This window comes from Vulpes vulpes, chromosome 10, assembly GCF_048418805.1.
Source record: "Vulpes vulpes isolate BD-2025 chromosome 10, VulVul3, whole genome shotgun sequence".
Taxonomy (NCBI): domain Eukaryota; kingdom Metazoa; phylum Chordata; class Mammalia; order Carnivora; family Canidae; genus Vulpes; species Vulpes vulpes.
The window spans coordinates 17,677,737-17,696,654 of record NC_132789.1 but is presented as its reverse complement, the minus strand read 5'-3'; the positions used below and the strand labels follow the sequence as shown (position 1 = coordinate 17,696,654).

The 18,918-nt window shown below is 37.9% G+C and overlaps 1 pseudogene; it reads left to right on the top strand.

Moving 5' to 3' along the window:
* The window catches only part of LOC140594268 (FAS-associated factor 2 pseudogene), a 65,188-nt pseudogene that overhangs the window by 27,292 nt on the left and 18,978 nt on the right, over window positions 1-18,918 (top strand).

Below are 18,918 nucleotides of genomic sequence, written 5' to 3'. Positions count from 1 at the left end.
TTCAGCTCAAAAGATTCCAGTTTGGCGGGATTAGGAACTAAGAATTGTGGGGAGCTAAATTTTGGGCTAGGGGGCACTTTAGATAAAAAAAAAATACTAAAGCTTGGATCATTTGTCAAAATGACACACCTGAGTAGTGATGAAGCCAGGATTCAAACCCATGGTGCACCCCTGTGCAAATTTCTGTCTAATAAGCCACTATGAGACACACCGAGTCATTGAAATGCAGAGTAAGTGATAGGGGAAGCATTCACATTATGTTTACCAATAATGTAGGGAAGGAAGGAAGGAAGGAAGGAAGGAAGGAAGGAAGGAAGGAAGGAAGGAAGGAAATACTATGAATACATTTTAAATAGGATACAAATTTGTACAGAGCTTGTAACAAAAAAAAATAAAAGACTTCTTTTAATAGAAGTTTAAAAAGGTCTGGGAAGGAGTTAAACAAAAGATTTGTATTTACCTCTAAAAAAACTCCTTATTGCTTTCCATACTCTTCTACCATGAAAACTTTTACTTTTTAATAATTTTATTTAAAAATGACTTTTTAAAACAAAATATAGTCTCAAGAAAGGCAAGAAACCACATTTGGAGTTAGGAGTTTGAAGGGAAGCAGTAGTTTCTATTTATAATGAATTCAGAATATAAAAAAGTAGTAAAGGACAGGCTTCCACCTCCTCTCCTTCCTCTCCTCCCTCTCATATTGCCCTCACTCATTTTCCCTTTTATTTTTCCTACATTTATGGTAGTTCAGGGTGCATATTGCACAAGAGATCCAGTCTAACAGGATGAAGGAGGGCTTCAGTCCAGTGCTAAGATACCACTGCATCCACCAGAAGAAGAGAGAGCCGTTTCTTACTTGATAACCTTTCCACTCCTATTTTTGTATGTCTGTGCTGTGATCAAAGCACGGGCCTTAGTTGTGAGGCTCTTGATATTGAGGGCAGAGTGGGGGACTTTGGGGGCATACGCCCGAACAGTCATCTGTTCACCTAAGCCAAGTGGAGCTGAAATCCTGCATATGTGCCAGAATGCCATTTTTTTCTTTCTCCTTTTCTCTGTTGCTTATCATACCCTGGACTATTCAGGACAATCAGCAATTGGACAGAATACTCAAGGAGGGGGATATTAAGCTCTACTTTTTTTTTTTAAGATTTTATTTATTTGAGAGAGAGAGAGAGATCACCAGCATGAGCAGGGGCAGGGGGAGGTCAGAGGAAGAGAGAAACAGACTCTCCCCGCTGAACAGGAGCCCAACTCAGGGCTCCATCCCAGGACCCCAGGATCATGATCTGAACCGAAGGCAAACACATAAACAACTGAGCCCCCAGGTGCCCCTGAGCTCCACTTTTGAAGGGAAGAGTATCAAATAATTTTTAGACACATTTTAAAATGAAAACTTTTTTTATATTGTTTGCATAAAAATGCCAAGAAGAATTACAGTGTTACGTATACAGAGATAATTTAACAAAGAATCTCACACTCTAGTTTTTGAATACAAGAGAACAACACTATAATTTGTACTGGTTATTACAGAAAAAAATGTATATATGCTAATTTTAAGACAAATTCTCAAATTTAGAATATCTTAACCAACTCTTCCAATTTATAATTTGAGTAAATATTGCTATGCTACATTCAGTATTTAACTCAAAAATATTTCTGTACTCAGAACTCTGTAGAATACCAGATTGTTATAGATTGTGAACAAATCTATATGAAAAAATACATCCCAGGGTTCCTTGGGTGGCTCAGTGTTTAGCGCCTGCCTTCAGCCCAGGGCATGAACCTGGAGTCCCAGGATCAAGTCCCATATTGGGCTTCCTGCATACAGCCTGCTTCTCCCTCTGCCTGTGTCTCTGCCTCTGTGTGTGTGTGTGTGTGTGTGTGTGTGTGTGTCTCATGAATAAATAAAATCTTTAAAAAGAAAGAAAAAGAAAAAATACATCCCAGACTAAGTTCAGGTATCATTACTATTGTAGCAAACCATATTCTATATTTAAATGGTTTCTAATTTGGTAAGCAAATATAGAAAACTTGGAGTGGATTTAATTCAAAAATGAATTATAAAGCAACAAAATACGCTTCTGTAAAATCTGATTTCTAAGGAAGTTAATTGAGATTTTCTTAGAACAGTAAAATCCTGAAGTTCTGAGTATATAATCATTTTCAGGAAAAATATCTTTAATCTTGATACATGGCTTTTGTGCACAAACTTTATATGAATAGGAGGGATGATGTAAAATATAAGATGATGGGATCCCTGGGTGGCTCAGCAGTTTAGTGCCTGCCTTTGGCCCAGGGCATGTTCGGGGAGTCCCAGGATCGAGTCCCACATCAGACTCCGGCGTGGAGCCTGCTTCTCCCTCTGCCTGTGTCTTTGCCTCTCTCTCTCTCTCTCTCTCCTTCTCTCTCTCTCTCTGTCTCTCATGAATGAATAAATAAAATCTTTAATAAAAAAATATATATAAGATGCTGACAGGGGTTCCTGAGTGACTCAATCGGTTAAGTGACCAGCTCTTGATTTCAGCTTGGGTCAGGGTCTCTGTCTCAGAGATCTTAACCAAGCCCTGCCTCTCTCCTCAGAGAGTCCGCTGGAAATTCCCTCTCTCTCTCTCTCTCTCTCTCTCTCTCTCTCCCCCCCCACCCCCCTGCTCTGCGTGTCCTCCTGTTCATATGCACTCTCTCTGTCAAATAAATAAATCTTTCTTAAAAAAGAAAAAGATATAAGAATCAATAGATTAAAAATATTAGTTATGCTAACAAGGAAAATTAGAACAAGATTAAAATATAAAGATCAAAATTATTAGTTATGCTAACAAGGAAAATTAGAACAATCTTTTATCAACACTGCAAATTTAGTATTTGGCATATTTTTTTTAAAGATTTATTAATTTATTTATTCATGATAAATAGGCAGGCACTAAACTGCTGAGCCACCCATGATAGACATAGAGAGACAGAGAGAGAGAGAGAGAGAGAGAGAGAGAGAGAGGCAGAGACACAGGAAGAGGGAGAAGCAGGATCCATGCCGGAAGCCTCACGCAGGACTCGATCCCAGGACCCCAGGATCGCTGCCTGGGCCAAAGGCAGGCACTAAACCACCGAGCCACCCAGGGATCCCCAGTATTTGGCACATTATATTCTATTTAACATTCTGAAATTTCCCTATTTTGCTGCCAATTTTTTCACATATCTCTTTATCTTCCGATCTATTCCTTTCCACATGCCTCTTCCTGTCCACTTTTACTACTGAACTGAAACTACTTTCTCCATTACCATCTATGACACATCATTCTATTTTCTATTTTTCACAGATCATTGATCTTTTCATTTTTCCTGTTTCTTGACTTTCTGTACTGTTGAATTTCTCTAGTTTTATAAGATTCTTTACACGTTAATTTTTGCACCTCTACAGTATTTTTGTTTTTCAGTAATTCTTTAAGGATGCACATTTCTGTAATTATCAGGTCAAACAATACAAAATATTGTTAACTCAGTACAATTAATATGCCATTATCAACTAGTGATAGCATTTATAGTTTTCTTTAAAGTTATGGTTTTTTTCATTTCTTACTCTAATAGGCTGGAAACCTGCAATGGGGGTGGTTACATGTGTTTGCCTTTGTCCACTTCTTTGCTTTTAACTATGATTTTGATTCTCCTCGTTTTCCTCCCCTCTCCATGTTAGAGTTACAGAGATGTTTAAGGGCCTATTTCCTCTCTCTTATTATTTCCCTTGGTTTCTCAGACACTGGGAGTTTCCCACCTACAGTTTCTTTGACACAAGCCAATGTATCTTCATTCCTGCTCATTACATCTTTCTCAGTCTCAAAGCCTTCTTTCTCTGACCCATCCAGTTTCTTCATCGTGGAATAGTCTTGCCAAAACAAGAGACCCCAATTTTATTAATGATAAAGTTTATATACTTACTTGTGTGATTTGTAAATAAAATCATACATATAATTTGTACTTCTGAAAGACATTTTAAATTGAGGGCAGATTGTCTTTTATATTTCTTTTTTTAAATAAATTTATTTTTTACTGGTGTTCAATTTACCAACATACAGAATAACACCCAGTGCTTATCCCGTCAAGTGTCCCCCTCAGTGCCCGTCACCCATTCACCCCCACCCCCCGCCCTCCTCCCCCTCCACCAACCCTAGTTCATTTCCCAGAGTTAGGAGTCTTTATGTTCTGTCTCCCTTTCTGATATTTCCCACACATTTCTTCTCCCTTCCCTTATATTCCCTTTCACTATTATTTATATTCCCCAAATGAATGAGAACATACACTGTTTGTCCTTCTCCGATTGACTTACTTCACTCAGCATAATACCCTCCAGTTCCATCCACGTTGAAGCAAATGGTGCGTATTTGTCGTTTCTTATGGCTGAGGAATATCCCATTGTATACATAAACCACATCTACTTTATCCATTCATCTTCCAATGGACACCGAGGCTCCTTCCACAGTTTGGCTATTGTGGACATTGCTGCTAGAAACATCGGGGTGCAGGTGTCCCGGCGTTTCATTGGATCTGAATCTTTGGGGTAAATCCCCAACAGTGCAATTGCTGGGTCGTAGGGCAGGTCTATTTTTAACTCTTTGAGGAACCTCCACACAGTTTTCCAGAGTGGCTGCACCAGTTCACATTCCCACCAACAGTGTAAGAGGGTTCCCCTTTGTCCGCATCCTCTCCAACATTTGTGGTTTCCTGCCTTGTTAATTTTCCCCATTCTCACTGGTGTGAGGTGGTATCTCATTGTGGTTTTGATTTGTATTTCCCTGATGGCAAGTGATGCAGAGCATTTTCTCATGTGTATGTTGGCCATGTCCATGTCTTCCTCTGAGATTTCTCTTCATGTCTTTTGCCCATTTCATGATTGGATTGTTTGTTTCTTTGGTGTTGAGTTTAATAAGTTCTTTATAGATTTTGGAAACTAGCCCTTTGAGCGGTCGTTTGCAAATATCTTCTCCCATTCTGTAGGTTGTCTTTTAGTTTTGTTGACTGTATCCTTTGCTGTGCAAAAGCTTCTTATCTTGATGAAGTCCCAATAGTTCATTTTTGCTTTTGTTTCTTTTGCCTTTGTGGATGTATCTTGCAAGAAGTTACTGTGGCCAAGTTCAAAAAGGGTGTTGCCTGTGTTCTCCTCTAGGATTTTGATGGAATCTTGTCTCACATTTAGATCTCTCATCCATTTTGAGTTTATCTTTGTGTATGGTGAAAGAGAGTGGTCTAGTTTCATTCTTCTGCATGCGGATGTCCAATTTTCCCAGCACCATTTATTGAAGAGACTGTCTTTCTTCCAATGGATAGTCTTTCCTCCTTTATCAAATATTAGTTGACCATAAAGTTCAGGGTCCACTTCTGGGTTCTCTATTCTGTTCCATTGATCTATGTGTCTGTTTTTGTGCCACTACCACACTGTCTTGATGACCACAGCTTTGTAGTACAACCTGAAATCTGGCATTGTGATGCCCCCAGCTATGGTTTTCTTTTTTAAAATTCCCCTGGCTATTCGGGGTCTTTTCTGATTCCACACAAATCTTAAAATAATTTGTTCTAACTCTCTGAAGAAAGTCCATGGTATTTTGATAGGGATTGCATTAAACGTGTAAATTACCCTGGGTAGCATTGACATTTTCACAATATTAATTCTGCCAATTCATGAGCATGGAATATTTTTCCATCTCTTTGTGTCTTCCTCAATTTCTTTCAGAAGTGTTCTATCGTTTTTAGGGTATAGATCCTTTACCTCTTTGATTAGGTTTATTCCTAGGTATCTTATGCTTTTGGGTGCAATTGTAAATGGGATTGACTCCTTAATTTCTCTTTCTTCAGTCTCATTGTTAGTGTATAGAAATGCCATTGATTTCTGGGCATTGATTTTGTATCCTGCCATGCTACCAAATTGCTGTATGAGTTCTAGCAATCTTGGGGTGGAGGCTTTTGGGTTTTCTAGGTAGAGTATCATGTCATCGGTGAAGAGGGAGAGTTTGACTTCTTCTTTGCCAATTTGAATGCCTTTAATGTCTTTTTGTTGTCTGATTGCTGAGGCGAGGACTTCCAATACTATGTTGAATAGCAGTGGTGAGAGTGGACATCCCTGTCTTGTTCCTGATCTTAGGGGAAAGGCTCCCAGTGCTTCCCCATTGAGAATGATATTTGCTGTGGGCTTTTCGTAGAGGCTTTTAAGATGTCGAGGTTAGTTCCCTCTATCCCTACACTCTGAAGAGTTTTGATCAGGAATGGATGCTGTATTTTGTCAAATGCTTTCTCTGCATCTAATAAGAGGATCATATGGTTCTTGGTTTTTCTCTTGCTGATATGATGAATCACATTGATTGTTTTACAAGTGTTGAACCAGCCTTGTGTCCCGGGGATAAATCCTACTTGGTCATGGTGAATAATTTTCTTAATGTGTTGTTGGATCCTATTGGCTAGTATCTTGTTGAGAATTTTTGCATCCATGTTCATCAGGGATATTGGTCTGTAATTCTCCTTTTTGGTGGGGTCTTTGTCTGGTTTTGGAATTAAGCTGATGCTGGCCTCATAGAACGAATTTGGAAGTACTCCATCTCTTTCAATCTTTCCAAACAGCTTTAGTAGAATAGGTATGATTTCTTCTTTAAACGTTTGATAGAATTCCCCTGGGAAGCCATCTGGCCCTGGACTCTTGTGTCTTGGGCGGTTTTTGATGACTGCTTCAATTTCCTCCCTGGTTATTGGCCTGTTCAGGTTTTCTATTTCTTCCTGTTCCAGTTTTGGTAGTTTGTGGCTTTCTAGGAATGCGTCCATTTCTTCTAGATTGCCTAATTGATTGGCGTAGAGCTGTTCATAATATGTTTTTAAAATCGTTTGTATTTCCTTGATGTTGGTAGTGATCTCTCCTTTCTCATTCATGATTGTATTAATTTGAGTCTTCTCTCTCTTCTTTTTAATAAGGCTGGCTAATGGTTTATCTATCTTATTAATTCTTTCAAAGAACCAACTCCTGGTTCTGTTGATCTGTTCCACAGTTCTTCTGGTCTCGATTTCATTTAGTTCTGCTCGAATTTTAATTAACTCTCTTCTTCTGCTGGGCGTAGGGTCCATTTGCTGTTTTTTCTCTAGCTCCTTTATGTGCAAGGTTCGCTTTTGTATTTGAGTTCTTTCCAGTTTTTGAATGGATGCTTGTATTGCAATGTATTTCCCCCTCAGGACTGCTTTTGCTGCATCCCAAAGATTTTGAACGGTTGTATCTTTATTGTCATTAGTTTCCATGAATATTTTTAATTCTTCCTTAATTTCCTGGTTGACCCTTTCATCTTTTAGCAGGATGGTCCTTAACCTCCACGTGTTTGAGGTCCTTCCAAACTTCTTGTTGTGATTTAGTTCTAATTTCAAGGCATTATGGTCTGAGAATATGCAGGGGACGATCCCAGTCTTTTGGTATCGGTTCAGACCCGATTTGTGACCCAGTATGTGGCCTATTCTGGAGAAAGTTCCTTGTGCACTTGAGAAGAATGTGTATTCAGTTGAGTTTGGATGTAAAGTTCTGTAGATATGTGTGAAATCCATCTGGTCCAGGGTATCATTTAAAGCTCTCATTTCTTTGGAGATGTTGTGCTTAGAAGACCTATCGAGGGTAGAAAGAGCTAGATTGAAGTCACCAAGTATAAGTGTATTATTATCTAAGTATTTCTTCACTTTGGTTATTAATCGGTTTAAATATTTGGCAGCTCCCACATTCGGGGCATATATGTTGAGGATTGTTAAGTCCTCTTGTTGGATAGATCCTTTGAGTATGATATAGTGTCCCTCTTCATCTCTCACTACAGTCTTCGGGGTAAATTTTAGTTTATCTGATATAAGGATGGCTACCCCTGCTTTCCTTTGAGGACCATTTGAATGCTAAATGGTTCTCCAACCTTTTATTTTCAGGTTGTAGGTGTCCTTCTGTCTAAAATGAGTCTCTTGTAGACAGCAAATAGATGGGTCCTACTTTTTTATCCAGTCTGAAACCGTGCGCCTTTTGATGGGGTCATTAAGCCCGTTCACGTTCAGAGTTACTATTGACAGATATGAGTTTAGTGTCATCATGATATCTATTCAGTCCTTGTTTCTGTGGATTGTTCCACTGGACTTCTTCTTAAAGGGGAATTTTAAGAGTCCCCCTTAAAATTTCTTGCAGAGCTGGTTTGGAGGTCACATATTCTTTCAGTTCCTGCCTGTCTTGGAAGCTCTTTATCTCTCCTTCCATTTTGAATGAGAGCCTTGCTGGATAAAGTATTCTTGGTTGCATGTTCTTCTCATTTAGGACCCTGAATATATCCTGCCAGCCCTTTCTGGCCTGCCAGGTCTCTGTGGAGAGGTCTGCTGTTACCCTCATACTCCTCCCCATAAAAGTCAGGGATTTTTTGTCTCTTGCTGCTTTAAGGATCTTCTCTTTATCTTTGTAATTTGCAAGCTTCACTATTAAATGTCGAGGTGTTGAACGGTTTTTATTGATTTTAGGGGGGGATCTCTCTATTTCCTGGATCTGAATGCCTGTTTCCCTACCCAGATTAGGAAAGTTTTCAGCTAGGATTTGTTCAAATACATATTCTGGCCCTCTGGCCCTTTCAGTGCCCTCGGGAACCCCAATTAAACGTAGGTTTTTCTTCCTCAGGCTGTCGTTTATTTCCCTTAATCTGTCTTCATGGTCTTTTAATTGTCTCTTTTTTCCTCAGTTTCCCTCTTTGCCATCAACTTGTCTTCTATGTCACTCACTCGTTCTTCCACCTCGTTAAGCCTCGTCGTTAGGACTTCTAGCTTGGATTGCATCTCATTCAATTGATTTTTAATTTCTGCCTGATTGGATCTAAATTCTGCAGTCATGAAGTCTCTTGAGTCCTTTATGCTTTTTTCTAGAGCCACCAGTAGCTGTATAATAGTGCTTTTGAATTGGCTTTCTGACATTGAATTGTAATCCAGATTTTGTAACTCTGTGGGAGAGAGAACTGTTTCTGATTCTTTCTTTTGAGGTGAGGTTTTCCTTCTAGTCATTTTGCCCAGTGCAGAGTGGCCAAAAACAAGTTGTATTGGGAAAAGGAGAAAAAGAGAGAGAGAGAAGGAAAGAAAAGAGAAAAAGAAAGAAGAAAAAAAGGAAAAAAGAGAAGAAAAAGAGAAAGAAAAAGAAAGGTGGAAAAAAAGGGGGGGTGGGGGAAGCAATCAGAAATCAGAAAGAAAAAAAAAAACAAACTCGGGGGAGTATCTTCTGATTCTGTACACTTTAAGTCCCTTGACTTCCCCTGGAACTGGTCCGTGTTGCTGGTCTTCTGGGGGAGGGGCCTGCTGTGCTGATTCTCAAGTGTTAGCACTTGGGGGAGCTGCTCTGCCCCCCGCCTGGTGCAGGGCTCAGTGGGGGCTGTTTACCCCGTGAGGCCCCAGGAGGAACAGCCACAGTGGGGCGGCAGCTCTGGGAACCGGGATTCAGCCCCCGCAGTAGCTCCGGGGCTCTCCGTCTGCAGGGCCTGGAGGCTCCGGGGCGGGGCCGCTGATCTGCTCAGCTCTGGGCAGGAGCGTCCTTGCTGTCCTGGGCCCTCTGGGTCTCTGCCTGTCCCGGGGGAGGCCGGATCCTGGGCTGTGTCCCGGCGCCCTGTGCTCCGGGGCCTGCGCTGTTGGATTCGCTCCCGCCCCGCAGCCCCCTCCGCGGAGCCGCCGCCCGAGCCCCTCCGAGCTGCTCCGGGTCCCGCTGTGCGAGCTGCCGTCTTAGGGAGCTCGGGGCACTCTCCCGGGGCGCAGGTGCCTGTTAGTGTCCCAGGGAGCCCGAGGGCATCCCCGCCCTCCTGGGTCCTGCTCTAACTCCCTGCGAGCCCCTTTCCGCCCGGGAAGGTTGGTGCAGCTCCTGCTCCTCCAGGACGGGGCTCTCCTGCCCAGCTCCTCGCGGGGCCCCTCCCCCTTGGAGGCCTTTTGCTTCTTTATTTCTTTTTCCCCCCGGTCTTCCTACCTTGATAGAAGCGCGAACTCTTCTCACTGTAGCGTTTCCGCTGGTCTCTCTTTAAATCTCAGGCCGAATTCGTCGATTTTCAGGATGATTTGTAGGTTATCTAGGTAATTTGGTGGGGACAGGTGATTTGGGGACCCTACTCTTCCGCCTTCTTGCCCCTCCCCTCCATCAGTTACAATTTTGAAATGAACATTCAGCAACATAAAGATCAAAATTTGACTTTAACTCTTAATGTACTATGATAATTTATTTCCAGCATATATTAAGTGAAGCCTGCAAAATAAATAATCTACAGAATCATTAAAAAAAACTCAGAATTTAGTCTTAGCATTCAAATAAAATTAATAAAATGTACTTAGTTGTCTCCAAAATATCACGTTTCATAAATTGCATAAACACATAACAGCCATGATAAATATAGTCTAAAGGATTAACTACAGAATATTATGTACTACATTGAGATTTTATTTGCCTTGAGATTTATGTATAGACATGTATATGTATAAAGTTTTCCATGACACGGAAGTTCATCGCATACCTGTTTTGTGCTTGATAGGAATAATAGTGTAAAAATCAGTATTAAGTCTTCCTTAAGATTCGGAGTCAATTATGCAAATGTGTATATGCTTGCCACAGACTGTTTTGTTCTATTGTGCATGGTTTGAATTGCATGTGAAGAAGTATTCATCTTGATTTAAATACCTTCAACTGTCTCCAGAATAGTTGAAATACTTAAGAAACGTAATGAGACATAATTGGATAATCACTTAAAATGGAAAGTTCGATAATTTCATATTCACGTACCCAATTTTGACCATTTAAAAAAAAAATCTCTGGGTCCATAATACAAGCCATCATTAACTTTGGAGTAACTCCTAAGCAATGAAAGTATGAAAGAAACCATATATATAATAGGTTGTTTTTAATAATTAGCAATCATTTAAAAATCTTTATAATAGTGAAAAATCTGATGAGAAAAATATAGGGCTTATTGGTTAAAATCCTTAAGGCTAAAAATTGTATTTTATTTACTTTCATATATTTGGAGAGTGTGGTGTTTGTATCTGTTTTTTTTTTTAAAAAAAGAGCTTTTTTTTTCTTCTTTTAGATCTGCTTGTCTATTTTAGATAGCCAAAGATGATGAAATATGGAGTGTGTGCTAATTAAAAGCTAATTAGGTGATTTTTACTTTTACTAAGTTACTGATCTATGTGGGGTAATTAGAGCAGTGGGAGCAGTGGTGAAACCAGAAAGGTATCTTGATGATTGGTACAAAGACTGTATGTAGCATTGATAGGTTTGATCCTCCACTAGCCATTTCAAATAGTTAAATAACAAGTTTATTAATGTTTACCTGTGAAATACAGCATGGTTTACACAAATACTTCAGGATTTGATTTATGAAGCCATCCCTGAAGGTAAATGATAGTTAAAGGGAACAATGCGGTAGAGACATATCACAGATACAAGTAATTGATGCCAGTTAAATACTGGCACTTGACTTGATTTTCACAGAGATTTCAGCGCTTGGGGGCAAAAGAGTTCAAAGACGTGTAATTAACATGCTACATGAAGGAAAGTGGTATAAACTAAAGAATTATACACATGTACATTGTTTTATTATGCATAGTCTGAACTCAAAATTAAAAGATTGAATAATACAATAAAATTATAATCTGAGAGCACGAACACCCTTTAAAAAGACCAAAAAGAGATAAAGTCTGAAAAAATATATAACAAAAAATCTTTGGTACATAAATGAAGAATGAACTTCAGGATAAAATGATTGGACACACGAAATAGTCTATTTTTTCTTTTATTTCTGTTGACCTATTCAATGGTATATTTATTTCACTGAACTCCTAAAGTAACGTTAGAGTTCCCCTATGAAAAACAGAAATATTTTCTAGTTCCTGGCACAACATCTGGCAGTAGCAGATACCCTGTAAATTTTTGCTATCTAGAAAAACAATTGTATGTGAGCTAGACAGATTACCGGGTTTCTTTTGCTAAATCAAACATTTGTTTCTCAAACACATTCCTTTTCCAACCATCTCTCTCTCCATCCTTTCTTTTCTCTCTCTTTCCTTCTTTCCATTAACAAATTTAGGAAGAATTCACTCTGTGCTGAGAAAATGTCTAACTTATCTCACAATGGCAGAGCTGACAAAGTTTTTATCTTACTTATTTCACAGTTTAATGGGGGAAAAAGAATTAAACGTGCAAAATAAATCTCACCTTTGATAAATGTCATGAAGGAAAATATTCTCAAATGTAGAATAATGAATACAGAAATTGATAATTAATAACTTTACTCATGAAAGTAAACTCATGAAAGATGAGCTCACTACATGAAGAAATGGAGATAGAAAGACAGTATAATGGGACTTCTAGATTCTGAATTAAGGAGGAGCTTGGAATGTCCAAAGAAATAAAAGAATGTTAGTGTAGCAGGAGCATAGTACGTAAAAAGGAGAGGGGCTTGAAATGAAGTAAGCTTTGTAGTCCATAACAAGTGTATTGGATTTCATTGTAAATGCCATTGGAAGCCACTGGATGCTTTTAAGCAAAAGTGTGTGGTAATTGCATTTATGTTTTAAGATAAGTGCTTTATGGAGAATGAATTAGTGGGAAGTAAGACTAGAAGTGGAAAGAGCATTTAGGAGGAGACACTTGAAGATTTCCAAGAGAGAAAGATATGATGTCCTAGACCAGGATGGGACCACTGACATGGATTTGCAATCTATTGGAGGCAGAATCAAAAGGACTTAATAACTGATTGAATGTAGAGGGTGAGAGAAAAAGAGACAACAAACATGAGTCCTAGATTAGAGCAATTGATTATATAGCAAAAACATTCACAACTGAGTTGGTCAAGATGAAATTGGGAGACAGGCGCTAGTAAAAGAATCAATAACTCAGGATGCGTGGGTGGCTCAGTAGTTGAATAAATAAATAAATAAATAAATCTTTTAAAAAACATTTTATTTATTTATTTATGAAAAACAGAGAGAGAGAGAGGCAGAGACACAGGCAGAGGGAGAAGCAGGTTCCATGCCGGGCGCCCGACGCGGGACTCGATCCCGGGACTCCAGGATCGCGCCCTGGCCAAAGGCAGGTGCCAAACCGCTGATCCACCCAGGGATCCCCTAAATAAAATATTTTTTAAAAAAGAATCAATAACTGCTTTTGGGATTGAGAATGTATTGTTTTACTTTCTTCTACTCAGAGTATGGATTTGGAGTTATTACTTTAGATAAAAACCAAATTAGAAGTGGGGAAGAAAGATTAAATACTAGACATTCCAGGGATTCATTCAAGCCAATGATCTAGCAACCCAATTGTAGCTAATTGTTCTAGGTTGATATGTGTAAATATATGTATGAATTGACACTGCAAAGACATATGGTAACCATTGAGACCTCTGCATTCTACGGGGTTGAGATTAAATCTATTTTTATACAACAGACTTCAACAGTATTTGGGATTATAAAATGAGTCTACAGTGTGATCAGGGCAGTGACAAATGGAAAGGAGTAGCAATGGCTGGTATTCTTAAATAAACAATTGGGGAAAAATAGGAAAAGTTTATTTTATTGAGCAAAGAATTTCTAACCTTCACATGACCTTTCGCAGTTGAACATAAGCACAAGTAAGAACAATATAGAAGGAGGAATTTACTAGAATAAGTGAAAATTGAAAGAGCTCTATAAACTTCTGTCATTACCATCATCGTCTCTAGAAAACCACATCTCAAAACGAGAGAATCTGATAGAAGAGAAATGAAAATGGACCATTTTTCCTCATTAACTTGCAAGGAAGTTTCTATACATTTGTATCTTCCTTTTTTGGCAAGGTTGAAAACATCGGCAATCAAAAATTTCCTGTCATTCCTCAAATCTGTTTGTGAAGGTGGGACAGCTGATTGCCTTGCAGTTGTGTTTGTAGCATGTCGTCCCTGATGCCTCATTTCATTTATTTAATAGCATAATTATATCATAACTTATATCTATCTGCACTATCATAAACTGACGTGTATTCTCACACATTCTATCTGAAATTTTGCCCATAAGAATTGTTTGCATTTACTTCAGACCATCCCACTCCATTTTTGTCCAGCATATCCCTAGTTATAATCTTGAGAACAGCATATCAGATTAGTCATGATTAATAAATACAGAAAAACTTGGAATTTAATCAAATGGCTTCTCATTCAAAGATCTCCTTTTTTTTTACCCATAATAACCATAATTTATGTCTGCAACAGAAGAATATGGTAATATTAAAACCCTAATTATCTCAGAATTCATTATACGCATATGATACCCTACTTGCAATCGTGTGAACGCTATACACATTGAATAAAAACCATACTTCAGATTTTGAATTTGAATCTTTCCCCAGGCTGATAGTATGTAGCACAGTCCTCTCCCCCAATGCCAGGGAGTAGCAGTGAGCCACAGCTCCTGGCCCGTAATGCCATCACAAGAGTAAACAACTGACACACTGACAACCATTCTTATGCCGCATGGCCAATCTCTTTCACTTTCAGTACAGTATTCAATAAATTACATGAGACAATCAACATTATTAAAGGATTTTATCCAACTATAGACTAACGTAAGTGGTCTGGGCACATTTAAGTTGGGCTAAAACTAAGCTATAGTGGTCAGTAGGTTAGGTGTACAAGTGCGTTTCAACTTACGACATTTTTAATTTATGATGGGTTAATCAGGATATAACCCCATCATAAATCAAGGAAGTCTGTCTCGAAATTTTGATTTCAGAGTCAAATAAATAAGCTAAGCATGCTTATTTGAAATGTATTGTTACTTGTTATAATCATTCACTGATTAGTGAGTTTATTTCAATGTATAATTATTACAAAATTCAAATATACTATATTTAATAGAATGCATTCCAGAATATGAATTCATTTCAACTACGTCATCTTATTCCAATCTGGTGGGCTACAAAGAAAGATAATGTCATTATGAATACCTTGTTATCTCAAAATAAACTTAAGAGTAAGAGGTGCTTTATTTCTTTTGCTGTATTCAAAGAGGTCAATCTATTTTTAAGTTAAATCAATAAGTCTCCATTGTGTGCTTAGAGTAAGACCACGAGCATTTAGCTCATAAGTAAAGTGTTAAAAGAAACCACAATGTTATCATTAAGAATTTGACTTAGAAATTCTTCTGGTTTCCTAACATTCTTGCTAAGTACTCTGGAACGGACAATAATCTGCACTATTGTAAAATGAATGGAACAAGTTGGAGGATGGTGAAAGTCTGAGGAGACTGAGGAAAACCTATTATTATTCCAAAATATATAGCAACTTTAAAAGATACGGTAATTATTATTCTGTTGATACTTCTATTGTGCTGGATATTTATACTTATAGGAGATAATTGTGTGTGTGTGTGTGTGTGTGTTTGTGAGAGAGAGAGAAAGGGGGGGGAGAGAAATTACGAATGCTCTAAATATTTTGAAGCAGCATAAATGAGATCCACCTTCCCGTTACCCTTTCTGCCAACTTGAAAACGCCATTTCATAATATCTGAATCAATGAAGAAATCACAAGCTAGGAGCATCTATAATTTAGGGGCAATGCTAATTTTCTTTTTTGAGTGTAGATCTTTAAAATGAGCTTTTTTGCCCCTGCTCTAAAATCTGTAAAATGCATTTACCTAAGGTAGACTATCCCTGAAAGTATTATATGAAAATTTTTAGCTAAGGGGGGCTTTTTATTTTGATAAGTCTCTGAAGCCAAGAAGTTGAGTTTCCTCTGTTATAAGTGATAACATTTATAATCAACTAATACCTAATTCAAACAAAAATCTTTGTGAAGTTTGTTTCTAACCTGAAGAGGTTCTAACGTGTCTCTCTTTTTTTTTTTAATTTTTATTTATTTATGATAGTCACACAGAGACAGAGAGAGAGGCAGAGACACAAGCAGGCTCCATGCACCGGGAGCCCGACGTGGGACTCAATCCCCAGTCTCCAGGATCGCGCGCTGGGCCAAAGGCAGGCGCTAAACCGCTGCGCCACCCAGGGATCCCTCTAATCTGTCTCTTATTAATAGCATTGGGTTCCTGTGTTCATAGGATCTGTATGACTACCCAGATAGAAGTCTGTGATAGAGATGGGTTTCCTACGGCATCATAATTTTACAGTAAGTCTGTAACAGAGTAAACATGTTTATCCTTGTGAATATTGATTTTTTTCACATCATAGATTATTTTCAAAATTGATAATTATAACAGCATGTTTTATTATATTTAAGTATGCGTTTATCTATTAACTGAATCATTAAAGTAAGATTCTTTACTTCAAATTATTCTAAAATAGAATTTTATTCATGAATTTTCATAGTTCCTTAAAGATATCATTAAGTAAGGAAGTCAATTATTCTTCTAATGTAAATTTCAAGCATGACAGGTAAAATGTTCTAGAAAAAGCTTGCCATGCAAAATTGTTTTGAATACTATGGCTAGAGCATTTGCCCACGCATGAAATAGAGATATAACTTCAATACTTTCAGGTCAAATCACAGCATCAGGAAAAGGTTGAATATAAATTAAGGATAAAATCCAATATATTTGGGTGGGACTACATTTTCTTCTTGAGAAATCATAGAAGGACACATTAATTATACTTGGTATGAAATTTCTCAAGTAAAACAGAAAATCCTGACTTTGCTAAGGACACACATAACCAAAGCACTGGCTTATTCTATGTTTTATTTTAAACTTTTGGAAATAATTTTGATTAAGGGATTAAATGGCATTGTGCCTATTCTGAAGGATATATGACAGAGAAAGGATTTTATGAGGGACCAGGCATGTAAGAATATTCATTCTTCAAAAAAACAAACAAAAAAAGCAAAACAAAACAAAACAAAACAAAGATTCATTCTTTAACATGTTCAATGCAGACTTCTTGAGGGTAAAGTGTGCACCACCCAGTGCCAGTCACTGGGCTACTGACCAAATAAGAGCTCATTTTGGAACTCCCCAATTAGTGAAAGGGAAGGACATGTGGATACGTAAATTAGCCTGACAACACTAAGATTTGTTGAGCATGCATGATGTACCAGGAAATGTGCTAAATCCTTTACAATGATTATTTATTTTAATCCTTATAGTATCCCCGAGAGAGGGACTGTTGCTTATTGCAGTAAAATTGAGATTAAGATATGAAACTCGCTCAAGGTTTCACAGCCAGAGAGGTGTACCAGAGATGATAGATCGTATTAGAAGGATATGAAACAAATGTTATAGGAGAGGCCAGGGTAATAATAAGTGCCTGTGGGAGTCAATGAAAGTGTCCTACCTCACAGATAGAAAATTTGAACTAGATCTTAAAGAGAGAATACGAGGTTTGCTAGTAGTGAAGGCAGATAAGGGGAATGTTTCCATCTAATAAGATTTTCTAGAAGTATAGCCTTCTGGTCTTCATTTTATCATTTATAATATGTGATAGTGGAATAATCTGATTTCTAAGTTTTTTTGAGTTCTGGAATTTTAGGATGATGTTTTGTTTACTCTACATAAAAATAAAAGAGACTTCTGAGTAAATGCTGAAACATCTGAGACTTTTGACAATATATCACTGACCCTCCAGAAAGAAGAAAGATTTCTTTTATCCTGCACATGGATAAAACATCATCTGTTTTCTTCAAAGATAGCTAGTTACATGTGGAACTTCTCCTCCCTTAAAAGAGATGGGAGAAAGTACGATATGACATATGGGGGGACAGCCTAGCCAGTCTGTAGTAGCTGATAATTAGGGTTCTGTATTCCATAAACCCAACTGCTTCTGGTTAGGGCTCTCTTATCTTTTTTTCTAGTTACTTTAGGAAAACTTAATGTTTTAGACCTCAAAGGATTTCCTTTTGTTGTATGAGAAAAGCCAGGATATTCCTGGCCCCTAGAGAGGTGTTGCACAGTGCTGGGGGGTGACAGCCACTTAAACTCCCAGGAAAAGCCAATGGAGATGGGAAGATAGCAAAGGAAACACATACAAAATGGCCTTGATTGTACATAGTTTCTGAGAAGGGGAAACTGGACAGTCAAAATGTAATACTTCTTTTTTTCATAGTCAGCATCAGTGACTTTAACTGAAACAAAAATGATTTTAAAATATTGCTAGCCAAGTGTGTTTCACTCATTCATTTGAAGCCCTATGATCTTCCTAGAGAAAATAATCATGTAACTGAAGACACACACAATATTCTGATATAATTTTTAAAAGTTATCCTATGGAACTATACTCAACATACCCATGTGTTTTCATACACCAATAATTGAATTTGTGGTTTGAAATGACAAACCACATGTCATGCTGTCTTACTTCTACTATATGAAGCAGTTTATTTCATCTATAAAAAACAAGCAGTGAGAAATATTCAGGAAACTCTTTTACAAATTTAAAGAAATAAAAATATTTATTATATTGTCACATTGTCATTTAAATGCTCAAATTTTCAGAGAAGAGTGACAAAATTGTCTTCTTACCCATAAACCCTGTCCTTTATGATTTCTGTACTATATTACGATATTTTTCTTCTAAAATTAGGATATAGGAGGGAAAGAAAAGATGAATAAGCAATACATTTATTAGTATTTAGTAACATGTAATACAAGGAATCCAGAATGACGATCAAAAATCACAAAAGGAAGAGTCAGCCACAGGTTTCTGGTGAGTTATTCAAGTGAGTGCAGTGCTCCCACAATCATCTCCGTCCAGGTTGAACTGTTGCGTAGGGCAATTAATTCCATTTCCCACTTTTAGTTTTTCTTATGTTAAATTTAGAAGGCAGCCTGCCAGCTATGATTAAGATTTTCTCAGAAAATAGTTTCTAGAACCTAATACAAGACTGTTAAACCACTGCGTAAGCATAATGGTTTAGATCAGTTGTATGCAACTTCCATGTGCACATTTCC